Genomic DNA, 14,600 nt, shown 5'->3' with positions numbered 1-14,600 from the left:
ATCTGCAAACAGTTTTTTTTTCCGATTTTTAAAAGATATTTTTTCGTTTTTTTTTTTAAGTGAATAACTTTTCTACGTAATTTATCATAAATTTATATTCTTTGATTACCATTCTTGTTTTACTTTACTCAAATTTACGGTAAAGATTTCACAACATGAATCCAATGGAGCGCTTATTAAGTTCCTAACTTCGAATAATAAAACAATACGAGTATATAGTTGGAAAGTTTTAAACTACACTCCTTTGATAATTTGGAGCAAATTGGTCAGAAAAAAACGTCAGTCTAAAATGACAAAGTTTAATTGATTAATTTTCTTAATTACAACGTTTAATTAAAGACGACAAGGTACAACATTTTTTAAAATTCATCTTCTTGTTGTTATTCAAGAATCTACCGTGACTCTTAATTTTAATTATAAATATAGCATTCCAATTAAAAAAGCGAGACCTCACAATTATATCATACATTTTATTGAAACCACCCCGAACGAGAACACCCTCCAGAAATCCTGGTACCTACTCCAGAATTTAATTATAATTAAGAAATATGATATTATTCTTAAATAAATACGTCCTTTAATGAATGAGAAATATATTCAACATTTTTTGTTGCTATTCATTCGCCTTTATTTAAATTATAAGTAAATATAATAAATCAGATTTCAATATAAAATAAGTATTCGAATTCAAGATATCTGGGTACCTAATTTAATTAATTATTGGAATGATAATGTTTATTAAGGAATAACAAGCGTAGCTGTGCTTTAATTAAAAATAAACATAAATTTTCTTATGATACACCTACTCAAATATTTTAATTGATCATATTATTATTGTGAAGGATTAAGCCGTAAGCGGCTTATGTTTGATAACAAAAATAAAATTGTGATAGAGTGAGTATCAAAATTCATACCTTAGGTACGGAATTCCACCACACCACTTAGTTACATGACCTAAAAATTAAATATTAATAGTTTTCGGCAAACTAACTGCTTATTTAACCGATTTTTAACCAATCGAAAACATCAAACTATGGTTATAACGCTCTTTTTTTTTTACAAAATACATATTTAAATAATAAAAAATAGTTGGTAAATATACAATTCATTTCAAATATAACGTTTCTACCTCTCTACTAAAGTAGATACATGTGCTTAGAGAGGGAGTTCGTTTTACATTTTTTTATATAAACAAAGTAAATTAAAATTCTAATTAAAAATAAACAAAGTAAATTAAAATTAAAAAAATATATTCCTTGGTCTGGAGTCTAGGAAGGGGTAAGTCTTTTATGTTTTTTTTTTAATTTTAGTTTTTAAGGTTTGATATAATTTTTTTTATAGATTTTAAGTTTTCCGGAAGTTTATTAAAATAAAATTTTCGTACGTACGTATAATGGTTTAACTCTGCTGTTGTTCTACATCTGTGAATATAAAATTATTAGAAAATCTTGGGTTATGTAAAATTTGCACTTCAGTTGTTTTTTCTTTAAAAGATGCTATTTTGTTATTTTACAAATAAATTATTGTTCCTTAATTATTACGAGATTTATCAATCTACTTGTCGAGGTTAAATCATAATCGACATAAAAGTTTTCATTGTTTTTATAAAGATAAAACGTTTTCGTACGAAATTTATTACATGTCAGCAAGGGTTCAGAAACAGTGTAATTAATAATTTCCCGTATGACACAAGAGCCCGCACTTAGAAAATGCAATAAAATTTTCCGACCAATGACGATAGTAAAGTTAAGCTCGGGCAACTAAAGAAAATGAAATTTTATCAGGACATCCAGGCGACCGCGTCACAGTGATTTCGTGACTGTAATAAAATATTTTATCTGCGTATTTGGCTAAGGACATTTATGCCTTTAACGATTTTGTAAATTAATTATTCGTGCTAGTGTGTGATTTGTACTATGTCCAAGTGATTGATAAATTTTCACCTTTATATATGTATTTTTTAATTTTATTTATTTAATATATTTACATTTTTATTTATAACATAATGCATTTGAATCATTTATACATATAGAAAACTTTTATATTTCGATACGCTGTGCCTCTCCATAAAAGAGACTGTGTTCTTGTGCTTGGTGAGGGACTTATACTCGTGGTTTAATGTTATATAATAAAAGATTATAATAGTCTTTTTTTGTATATTTTTTCAAAATTTAAATGTAAGGAGCTTTAATTTTTTCTTAAGTATTTTATATCATCTATTTTTTTTAAATTTCTTTAGGGAGTTCATTAAAATGTTTGTTTTTTTATATAAATTATTATATTTGTAGTATTTGGTCAACAGCCACCGTGGCCTAACTAGGTAGACATTCGAGTGCAAAAGTGACGTCGCGAGTTCTATTCCCGCCAAATCCAAAATGATTTTAAGAAACATTTATTTCCAATTAGTTAGGGGTTTTTAATGTATTTTTGACATCTACCTTCCCTATCCTTACTATACTTACTATACAAAAAAAGATAATTACGAATGTAATTATTAATTCAAATATGTATGTATGTGAAGTGTTATGTTAAAAAATGAGGACGCGTATTCATTTTATACCAGTTCAAATTTTTTGACCAAAAATAATTATGAAGAAAACAAAGCAAAAACCACTTGCTTTTTTTAAGTATTTTAATTTTAAAAATGTATGTTCGCATGAATTTTATTTCTTTACCGAAATATTAAGCATAAAAATTTAGATAAATGTGTGTATGATTAAGCGCCATGAACGTTGATTTAAAAATTATGTTTATTAAAGATATCAATTCGTTTGCCTTGTATTTTTTTTAATGTAATGTATTATTTATATAATAAACATCTTAATATGATTATTATATAACACCCTCTTTGCTATTTATTTTTTACTTAACTACAGTCTTTATTTGCCCTGACAAGGAAACAGGAATTCTGAAACTGGTCGTTTTGAATTAGTTTTTGAGGGGTATCATACTTAGTGAATAATGAACGAAATGGAGGGTATTAAATTTAATAAAAGCTCGATTTTCTTTGAAATTCGATATTTGAAATGAGATACCAGAATCTTTAGAAGCCAATCATTGTTTTTCTTTTGTAAGCTCTTGATTAAACATAAATGTACTGGTGATTCTCTTCCCCGGGCAAGTGAAAAGCTACCATCAGTTAAACGAAATTTATAAATATTTTATATTGGTTCTTGAGCTGTTTGTTGTGTGAAAACAGAGTTTTGTAAATTTTAGTATGTAGGTTTACAGAGGTAATAAATACAGTTTGGATGACATCAAAGCAATTAATGCAGGTACACGATTGGTTATTCTCTGCAGGCAGATGAAGTTTGCTGTGTATGGTGTTACAGATGACACACATGCGTATATTATACATAATGTTATATATTCCATTGAGATAATTGATATGTCCTCCGCTGGATTGAAGACAATTAGCTGCGCTTGTGTTGTGAAAATCATACCCATAAAATCATGCCCACTATCCGTGTTGATGGTTTCATTTTGTGCATTGATTTAAGATATAGCCCCGCTTGTAAAACTTATCACTCGAATACTCCATTTACATCACTTCGCTTTATGAAATCTTAAAATTACTCCTTTTATCGACCTTTTATATGAATATCATTTATATTCCAATAAAAGTGTAAAAATTCGGGTAAGGATGTTTACGTTCTAGTATGTATTTGATCAAATTGAATATTTTTTATGTGCATGTATCGAACGTATGCATTTCGTTAACAGTGAAAAGTACTTAATATTTAACGACGTAAAAATTCATATATTTTGTATATACACGTGTACATTTAATGCATTTTTTTTTTCTTTATGTACTTGTATCTGGGTAATTTTTGAAAAAAGTTATTATCTAAATTGACATCCTAATTGTTTTATTTTTCTCATTCCCGTGGGTGAATGATACGAAGCATTTGAAGGTCGTACTCTAATCAAGGTCTACTAAGCAGGAAAATGTTGGATCTCGTATTTATTATATTCTTAAGTTTTTCACCAACATTTTGTAAATCAAGAGTGTAATTTAATTAAAAGTTTTAGAAGAATTGTTGTTTTTAAGGACGGCCTCCTTGAAATTAAGGAAAATATTTTTTAGCATATGTAATTTCGGCATTAACTTTATAACACTTATTTAACTTTCTACTGTTTATAATATTGAACTTTTACTTTATACTTAAAACGATTTGTTAAATGAAAATTACGAATATTTGCACTACTAATTTTCGACAATTTATTTTATAATTTTCATTCATTTTTCATTCAAACCCTTATCTGCACCCCAGTGGTGCATAGAGCACTGAATCATATAAACTTAGTGTTACATTGATCGTTAACACGTGAAGGAAAGGTGATCAGCCCTCCGCTTCAGGTGCCAGTCCAGGGTAATATTGAATCAATAATAGAGTGAAAAAATCACTTTTATTTATTCGACCTCCCCCCCTGGGAATCGAATCCGGGACCTTCAGTATGGTAGCCTAGTGTGCTGACCATTACACAATGGAGGCGGACCGATTTTCATTTTAACCAAAGTAATCACAGATTTTTTTATTATTTGTATTTCTTTAAATCGGGACTCTTAACTTTTTAGGTACCTATGTATATTCACATGTTTTTTATGATGATATGTTCTGAGAAATATTTATTAAATTTGCTCTGGGGCTGTGGAAACATGACGCCTTTAGCACCCTTCCGAATTGACGCAATCTTTCAATTATGACGTACGATTATGACGACATGTTGTGTCTGTATGCTAGAAGTACATTCATTTTATTGGTTAATTTACCGCACGGATACGCGAGGAAATTTGTTTTGGGGTGCCGTAGATTTGCGAAGTACGAGTACATTCTCGGTGCGGCATCTGATGTCTGCCTTCATATCTTTTTTTTTATAGCATTTTAACACGTAATATAATTTCGTTTCAACATTATCGAAATTCGTTCTTCATATTTTTCGCAAATTTATTGTGTTTCGTAACGCCAAATATTTAACGCTTCAGTGATAAATTATCTCGAAACCTTTTTTTTGGTTAAAAAAAAAAAGCGCCATTTTCTGTGGTATACCGGATCCTCTGCGTATTACACATAATATAGACATTATTTTTTGACATATCAACATAGATGAAGACGAATATAGAAGTGTGGGCATTTACGGGGCTTACGACCGTCATAGACTGGTTAAGTGATCACTTAACACACGTGTAACATACACCAATTCTACCCATGATTGACAACCACACAACTCACATTCTTGGAACTTCCAAATATGGTATATTGTTCAAATTCGAAACATAATGCTAGAATTTACTATAATTTCACTAGAGTTATCTATGTCGAAATGAAATAAGCTTTTTATTCAGTAGAAACTCTTCCATTTGTATGTAAGGTCCGGATCTTGGATTACAATCACATACTAGAAACGCTAGAAAATATCCTTTTCATTTTATTATTTTAGCTTATAATTTGACCAGTTAATTTATTTACAACATTTTGAGTGTATCTTAATATTTGTTCACAAATCTGGATTATCTCCAATTCGTAGTTATTTCATTCGTAGACATCTCAACATAGATGAAGTTCTTCATCTATGTTGAGATATAATTCTAAATTGCAGTTAATCCAGATTTGTGAACAAGTATTTGGACACACTAAATATGTTGTAATATAATAATAATATAATAATAAAACCCTTATCCGCACCCCAATGGTGCATAGGGCACTGCGTCATATAAACGCAGTGTTATCTTGATCGTTTACACATGAAGGAAAGGTGATCAGCCCTCCGCTTCAGTAACAGTCCAGGGTAATATTGATAAATATTACAGTGAAAAAATCACTCTTATTTATTTTACCCCCCCTGGGAATCGAACCCGGGACCTCCAGAACGGTAGCCGAGCGTGCTGACCATTACACTACGGAGGCGCAAACATTGTAATATACACATGTTATATTATTTGCTTGGAATAATGACAGAGAGTGTGATAGTAATAAAATCTCGCGTTATCTCTTTTCCTCTACCTATTGGGGCGTCTTTATCCCATTAGGATAAACTGATATTAGAGTTTCGGAAGTATCTTAGCCACTGGACCTAAATAGCTAGGCCTGACGATACTCGGGAGACCAATGAGCAGGAACTCGGATCAGTATGGACCGGGATGCTTTTACGGAGAGCGAGGCCGTTACGGACGCCTTTGTGTTTCTTTCACACGACGCACTAACGCTAATCCTCCCTTTCCATTTCTGTACATTAAATGTGTAAACTCATTAGGAGCAAGGTCGGATATAATTTACATTATTTGGGTAACTTAAGCCTCAACACTAACTTAATACTCATAATACATATTATGAAACATTATGAGAGTGGGAATTCGGGAGTGATTTAAATTTAATTACTTTTCTTATTTTTAATTTAGTCGGTGGTACAATTTATGTGTATTCATTGAATTAAAATGAGTTTGAAGTTTTATCCATTTCGTTATTGTTGTCACCGTATAACTTATTTTCCAAATCACTTCTGATGTCTGGTTAGTTTAAACATTTTGAGGAATTGATTGTACTCGTTACATGTAAAAAATGATTAGTTTTATCGGTTTTATTTTTTGTTGTTTTAATCATTTTTATTTTAATTTTTGTTTCGGCATTCACTTTGTGGTAGGACATGATGAAATTGTAAATGAAAACACTTGTTTTTTACCACTTGAGTTATATTTATTTTAACGACTAGTTTTAAAGCTACAGATACTTCCATCTTCGGGTCTGAAAATAAATACCTTTATAAAGTGGAAGTGTTTGTAGCTTCTGAAACAAGTCAAAATAAATATAACTCAAGTGGTAAAATAAAGTGTTTTTGCAGTGAAATATAATTTAGTCTACCATATTGTCTATATTTAGTTATTTATTATCCCACTAGTTGTGACGAATAAAATATGCATAATACATGTATACAAAATAATAGGGTAATCAACTGTGTATTCTGTAAAATAAAAATAAAATACGGGTGAGGTACAATCATTATTTCTGTCCTAGTAGGCCACTGGGATCGCTTTAAATTTACTTCTATTTAATCCTGGTATCTTGTTGTTTATGTCTTCCTGTAATCGCGATTTCTTGGAAACGTAGATTGATATTTATGTGTGTTGTTTGCCTTTTAAATATAATCTTTTCTTCTTGAAGTTGGGCACTTGTTATCAGCCCAAAAGCCGGAAAACGAACAAGGCCACGAAGTAAACGAAATTCCTGGGCAAGAGTTATGAGGAATTGGCTTTATGTTAATATTTCTAAGAAAACACAAACTCCTCGATAGACACGAAGCGACGCCGACGCTTGAATTAGGCTTTCATAAATGTTTTCCCAGCCAAAAGATCAACGAAGTTTGTAAACTTCACATTCCCATCATTTTTCAATAGCTTTGTTTAAGTGGATACTATTTTTATCTCTTCATAAAAACGAGGGCAAATTTTACATAAATTGTGATGTTTTTGCCCTATTTGCCCTAGATTTTTCTTAATTAATGGTGTTTCCAAATTAATTATTCCACTCCTTATTTATCATTATTATCATGATTTATTTGTGTTTTGCTAACTTAGACAAAAATTCCGATAATTAATACGTTTTTCTAATAATCTTAGTTATTCTTGTCATTTTTTATATAGTTGGATATCTTTGTGTGTCAATGTTTTACTTAAATAATTACTTTGATTTAATACATACAGTACAAACTGCTTTTAATTTATAAGTACTGATTGCATGCATTTATTTAGTTGGTAAACGTATAAGAAACGGATCTATTTCTATTAAAAAAATATCATTTATAATTTATTATTAGATTAAAACCAATATTTTTAGCTTTTCCACTTTTTTATTTGACCAGCGACCGGGTTTCGTCGTTACCGACATCATGATAATATAAATCTATTAAAAAAATATCAGTAATTTTCGTTTATCAATATGAATTTAGTCTTCAAGATGAATTTAGTTTTAAGTATACGAAAATAATTTTAAAATTTTGGTGATGTGTTTTATGTTACATTTTAAATGATTTAACTGCCTTTTTTGTTCGCCGTCTCACAGCCGCCCGTCTGTATTGTGATATCTTTGTAAGCTATTGGTACAAAAGTCGAGAACTTTTTGTGTTTCCGAAGGTAATAATTGAACTTCTCGCTGCAATAAAGAGGCTTGTGGCCGACACCGTTTAATTATTTTATTTGCTCCCTATTTCGCTCACCGCTTTTCCGTTAGACGCTAGTGTTTTTATCGATTTACGGGCCTGGTGTATCGCGTTCAGTTGTTATTTCGACACTCCACGACTGCAAAATGTTCTACATTTTTGTTATAAATATGAATGTTATACTAAGATATATTATCGAAATAATACTTCATAGATTTAGTAGTCACTTAAATCAGTTATTTTATTTTAAAAAATACGTATTATAAATGTTTAAACGATTTACAGAGAGCATTTAATAATATAAAAATATTTCGCTTCAGAAATTAATGACATGTAATACATGTTGGCAATATCGACAAATCGATTCCATAATAACATATTTTCCATTAGAATACACATTTATTCTAATCGCAAAATCAAAATCTTTTTGCCGTATCTGTATTCATTTCATTTTTGTGTTAAAATAAAAGAAAATATGCCAATATGAATATTTTACCGAGTGATTGCGACGAGTTAAATGATCCGTCCCATGAAATTATTTCCGGTTCAATTTTCTCTTATGTGGGGTCACGTTGGAAAATAGCATAAAAAGAATGGTACAAAAATATGAAAAATGTGATCTAACTTTATTACAAACCTTCAAAAAGAGTTAAGCAGTGACTTGATAGTTAATGTTAACTCTAGTATTTTTTATTCCACGTATTTTTACTATTATTTTTATGTTATATTTTAACTCTTTTCTTACTTTTTATTGATTTTATTATTCTTGGACGATATACTGATACCTCTTTGAAGCATTAAACAATTCTTTATTATTATTACATTTATTACTCAATATTTTCTTAGTATGTTAGTTTGAAAACACCCTTAAAAAGCAAATTCGCGTTATATTCTAAATATTGCTTTAAATTTATTGAAACCCATCCATCTATCCTTAGAACTCTAATTATTCATCACATCATCCCTTACATGAATCCTCGGTCTATCCCCTTCAACTCCTTACCCGATACCTTTTTCCTAGGGCTTCTTGTTTTCACCAATTCATAATATCATCAATACGCAATATTGAAATCATTTTATCACAAATGTTGTGACTCCTTACAATTGTGTTTTTTTTTTGTTTGTTTTAATTAACATTTATTTGAAATACTGACATCAATGTTTCTTCGACAATACCAATTTATTTTTACAAGAAAACTTTTGTTAAAATACTAAATTTTGTAAAAATACACTTTTGTCAAGTATCTTCGAATAAGTACATGGAAATAAATCCGGTTTCCTTTATAATAATAACTAAAATATTCGTTAATTATGATTAAGCTATTTTTAACGACTATGAAATATAATCCTAGTGTATATTTTGACTAAGTGCTATATATTTATACTAATATTTATGTTTCTTTTCTTACAGGTTTTTTGAATAGCAGTATCACTTCGTTTTATATAAGGTATGAAAAACTACAATTATTTTATTCTTTGAAAAACGACTCCAGGCTCGAGACCTGTACCCACAGATGAAAGTTTTCATAATAAATCGCCCACCACACTATTATTTGTCAAAGGTGCCCACTCCATTCCGTGACCATATTGGGTAGCAAATGGGATACTAGACCGTTTGCCCGTAAATTATTACACAAATTCGTCTTCCTTGACTTGAATACAATGAAAATAATATACAATTTAGGCTTATATTAATACTTATTTTTTATATTTTACGATCATATCCTCGTTCACCATATTTAGATAATAAATAAATATTTATTGTTGTGGTTTTTTAAGACGTATTTTAATCTCTCGTAATTTAAGAAAGGAATGTAAGGCTGAATAAGGAATAATTGAAAAAAAATAGAATGAGTTCTTTAAGGTGGTATGGACATGTGGAGCGAATGGATGATGAAAGAATGACTAAGAAAATATATGTGGCGAGTGTGAGCGGGAAAACAGAACGAGGACGGCCGAAAAAGACAGGCACGATCAGATCAATCAGAACCTAAAATCTGGTGGTATCTAAAGTCTGCGTAATCGGCGGGCATGTATGACTAGATATATGGATGTGAAGGAGGAGAGGAGTGTTTGTCAGGACAGAAGAGTGTGGCAATCCATCCTTTCTGCCTACTCCTGCGGAGAAACGATGTGATGGTAGCAATAGTAGAAGTAGTAATTTTATGTGCCGACTTTTATGTTTGTGTATGTAATAATACGTATTTACCTATCCACCCCTGCACTTAAATATTTATTCACCGTATCAAAATTAAGAAATATATTATTTAATACTTTTTATGGATATGCTTCAGATAAAGCAGCATTATATACTGTAAACACTCTTACGAATTATCGAAGTTATACAATTTTTAAAACTTAAATTATTGGCTTTCTTTTCTTTTTTGTTTGAAAATGTGCATTAAACCTATTAACCAACGTTGATAAAAATGTAATTGTCATATATTTCTATTTACGATGAATAAGTAATCATCGATCTTTATGTCTATCTGGTTTTAACTTTAAAATCCGCCTTATTTTTCGTATGACATCACACATACCTGTTAAGTGTTACATACTTTAATCGAGTAAGATAATAACACAATACATTTTTCAAACTATCTTATATTCTTTCCTTCTTCCGGACGTCTGGGTACAGTCGATTGCATGGATTATCATTCCAACTGCATAGAGTGCACTTAAATAAATCCTGTATCAACAGTCGTTTTCTAAACAAGCAGGGATGTTTTTGTAGGTTTTGAAAACAAAGGCCTGTTTAAACTCAAAGGTGATATTCGAAACGCTTTTGTAAGCACCCAATGAGGGTTTAAATTAAACTACGAGTATATTTTCTCACTCTTAAATACATAGAATATAGAGCAAGGGTGCTATTAGGATGAACCGTATTGAAGTATATGAGCAGGTAAATGTGTACTTTATTTCATACCTATACGTTTACTTACACCTCGTTAATGCTACCAAACGCTTCCCTTCCGACGTCACGGGGTGAGTTTTACCGCATAAATTAACACGTAATAGAAATACACTGCGCCCTTTTTAATCTAACTTTTTAATCAGGTGGCAAAGTTTATATTTCAGCCTATAACTTATGGTATCCCATGGTTTAGGCTGTTTTTACGGCCTGTCTAGTCCTGCCCAACGAACAGTTAATTTGAACTCCGTTCATTTCATCTACATTTAATTTTTTATAGATTTTTCAACTCCTAATACATCAATGGAAAACAAATCTCATATTCTTCTTTTACTGAAAATTTGTTTATAAAAATCGTATTTTAAATATGTTTGTTCACTTATATATGTTGCGTCTGTTTTTGATATAACTTGATAGCTTTTATTTTTGTTTTCGCAGTAACGTCAAATGCACGAATGCGGGAGTTTTCGTTGAAATAGGAGTATTATTACAAGCACTTGATCTCGAATTGTCTAGGAATATTTAAAAACATACATATTAGTAAAAAAAGTGCAATATAAACACTATAATGCCGAATAATTTTCCAGTCAACGTGGCGTCTAAAGAAAATATTTTCTTTAGAAATACATATTTGTATATATATATATTTTTTAACGGAATAACCCGTAAAGCCTCTAGTGTTGAGGCTTGTCTGCTACCTGCAGACAAGCCTCAAAACTAGAGGATAGTAGGGAAACGGAAGGTATACGTGAAAAATACATCACAAACCCCCAGACCAATTGATAATGAATATTTCGTGAATTCATTTTGCAATTGGCGGGAATCGAACCCGCAACGCCAAATTCACAATTTACCATCTACTTAACTACGCCACGGCGCCTGTTTATATTTAAAATAAAATAAAAATAATTTTGTAATTTTAAAATTCCGCAATCTCTCAGTATGTTAAAAGTTCATTTTATTGGGGTTAATAGAAATGGTCACGTTTGCTACAAATAGATAGGTACCATACAACTCGATTATTATAATCACCGTTGCTCTCGGTTTCAATTCAGCAATGGCCATCTGCAAACCCCTTCGAATTAAATCCAATTACGTCGGCTTGTTCTTACTTCGTAATAAAGGTTAAATAGCCTGATGCCATATCTCCAAGCAAGTGGTCTCGGTCAACCCTGAGAGTGTTCTAGTTCACTTCCATCCCCGGAATTCCCCAAAGCCAACAATTTAGTCCGACATAAAACTTATTTACGCCGGGCCATACGGCCATTGTTTAACCGGAGACTTAAATATTCGAATTTTATGAAACAAAGCGGCTCCTGTTTGTAAACCATAAAATTCCTTTTATTTTGAATCCAAACAGCGAAGCAAATGTGGGACTATTCTAAACCTTAATAGGAGTTTATTCTAGGGCTTGCTTTTTCATTTTAACTGGAGTTTATTCCACAGCGTTTTAGTTATGAAATGTGAGCAAGTTTAGTCTTCTAGTGTTTGTTTTCAAAAATATATTTTTGTACTTATTTTTACCTGTTTTTTTTTGACATTTCATCAAAGATGAAGAAGAATATGGAAGTTTGGGCATTTACGGGGCTGTCAGGAGTGAGTAGTCGGCTGTCCAAATTTAAAACACAGTAAGGGATATTTTTTTGTAGTAAGTTTTTTTTGCATTTTTGGACTAAGTAAGAGTCTACTTAGTCCATAAATGCAAAAAAAAACCTACTACAAAAAAAATGTCCCTTACTGTGTTTTAAATTTGGACAGCCGTAGTGTGAGTAGTGTAATTGTCAATAATGTGTAGAATTGGTAAATGTTACACGTGTGTAAAGTGATCATTTAAACCAGCCTATGACGGTCGTCAGCCCCGTAAATGCCCAGACTTCCATAGTCTTCTTCATCTTTGATGAGATGTCAAAAAACAATATGAAATATAACTCCTAAAATTGAGATAACCCAAATTTGTGAACAAGTATTTGGATACAATCAAAATGTTATATTCACGTGTATAATTATTTCTCTAACATAGTTTTTAATTTTTTTTTAACAAATCTGAGTGTAAGTAATATTATCAATGTTTGGATTATTGTTTACTGATACTGGCAGTGTTGTAAACTGTAATCGATATATTTATAGATTAGGCGTTTAATTTGTAGAACTCCATTTTAATTTATATATTAAAAATCAAAATCAAACACTGATTTTTATAGTCTACTAAAATCAGTAGTTTGAAAATGCCATAACAAGGCAATATAATTGTCACAAATTTTATTTTTATGTATTTTAAATAAAAAAATATATTTTAGTAGACTCAATCAATGGACCAATCAAAAACCAACTAATATTTAAAATATAAATTGTAATCAATTTATTATACAGTGAAATCTATAATATTTGCACGTAAGTATCGAATGTTTCCCTGACGAACTGTTAGCTTTTTGTTCCTGGTGATTTTAATAATAATAATAATAATAATATTTCATTATAAAATTTATTATGTATAACTAAACTTCAAAACGATGAAATCCTATATTTTCTATGTTTTCAATTTCTTGATTCACATACAGCGCATTCATAACAATGCTCAGACTATAGAGAACTCTTATATCGTAATACCATCCACCTATTATATCGAATGCTTTAGCGTCTAGACTAGGAAACATATTTCACTCGGAATGAAATATCGTGGTTCGTATTTGAAGGCGTAGTTTCGCAAGTTATTTAAAACATTGCAAAACGCCACTTGAAATTTTGTTTGAACAAAATTTATATATTTTTAACATGAAATGACTGAAATGATTATTGATACATTTCATAATTTTTCGACTCCGATGAAATATGATATTGGAAACGGATATTAGGTTATTAAAACGAATTGTTTAGACCAAATTATGAAAACAAATTTGGATCATGCTAACTTACGCTTACTAGTAACTATGCCTATATTTCATAACATCTTATTATTCTATAATATAATAATTTATTATTAGATTAAAACCAATATTTTTAGCTTTTCCACTTTTTTATTTGACCAGCGACCGGGTTTCGTCGTTACCGACATCATCAGACAAAAAAAATATTGGTTTTAATCTAATAATAAATTAAAAATGCAATTCCATCACGAAGTGTCAGTGGATAATATAAATCTATATAATATAATACATAATAATATCTATTGTGCAGTAAGCTTTAATTGTGTCGTTGTCATAAATATAGCATTTATATTTTTGTTTCATGTTAACCGATTTAGAAAATCTCTATAACCTCGTACACATTATTTTTCTTATTTTAACCCTTATCTGCACCCAATGGTGCATAAAACATCGCATCGTATCGACGCAGTGTTATTTCATTACATGATTAGTCCCGCGCTTCATGAACCAGCACAGGGTGATATTAAATAAATGTGACTGTGAAAATCGTTTATATTTATTTTCACTCTTCTGGGAATGGAACTTGAGACCTCCAGCACAGCTTAATGCTCTTACCAATACACTACGGAAGTGAACACCTTAGCACTGTATCATTTTCCATTTGCTTTCCT

The 14,600-nt window shown here is 30.4% G+C and overlaps 1 protein-coding gene across 1 annotated transcript in view; it reads left to right on the top strand.

The window, feature by feature from the left end:
* LOC148307920 (uncharacterized) overlaps positions 1-14,600 on the top strand; it is a 368,047-nt gene that overhangs the window by 93,309 nt on the left and 260,138 nt on the right. The window contains exon 2 of the mRNA XM_088262611.1: positions 9,566-9,602. The gene's annotated coding sequence lies outside the window, so the exon portion shown is untranslated. The remainder of the gene's footprint in view (positions 1-9,565; positions 9,603-14,600) is intronic.

Source organism: Brachycentrus maculatus, unplaced genomic scaffold (genome assembly GCF_059751285.1).
Source record: "Brachycentrus maculatus isolate JH-2025_06_01 unplaced genomic scaffold, ASM5975128v1 h1tg000185l, whole genome shotgun sequence".
In the NCBI taxonomy this organism is placed as follows: domain Eukaryota; kingdom Metazoa; phylum Arthropoda; class Insecta; order Trichoptera; family Brachycentridae; genus Brachycentrus; species Brachycentrus maculatus.
This window is presented reverse-complemented; position numbering and strand designations above follow the sequence as displayed.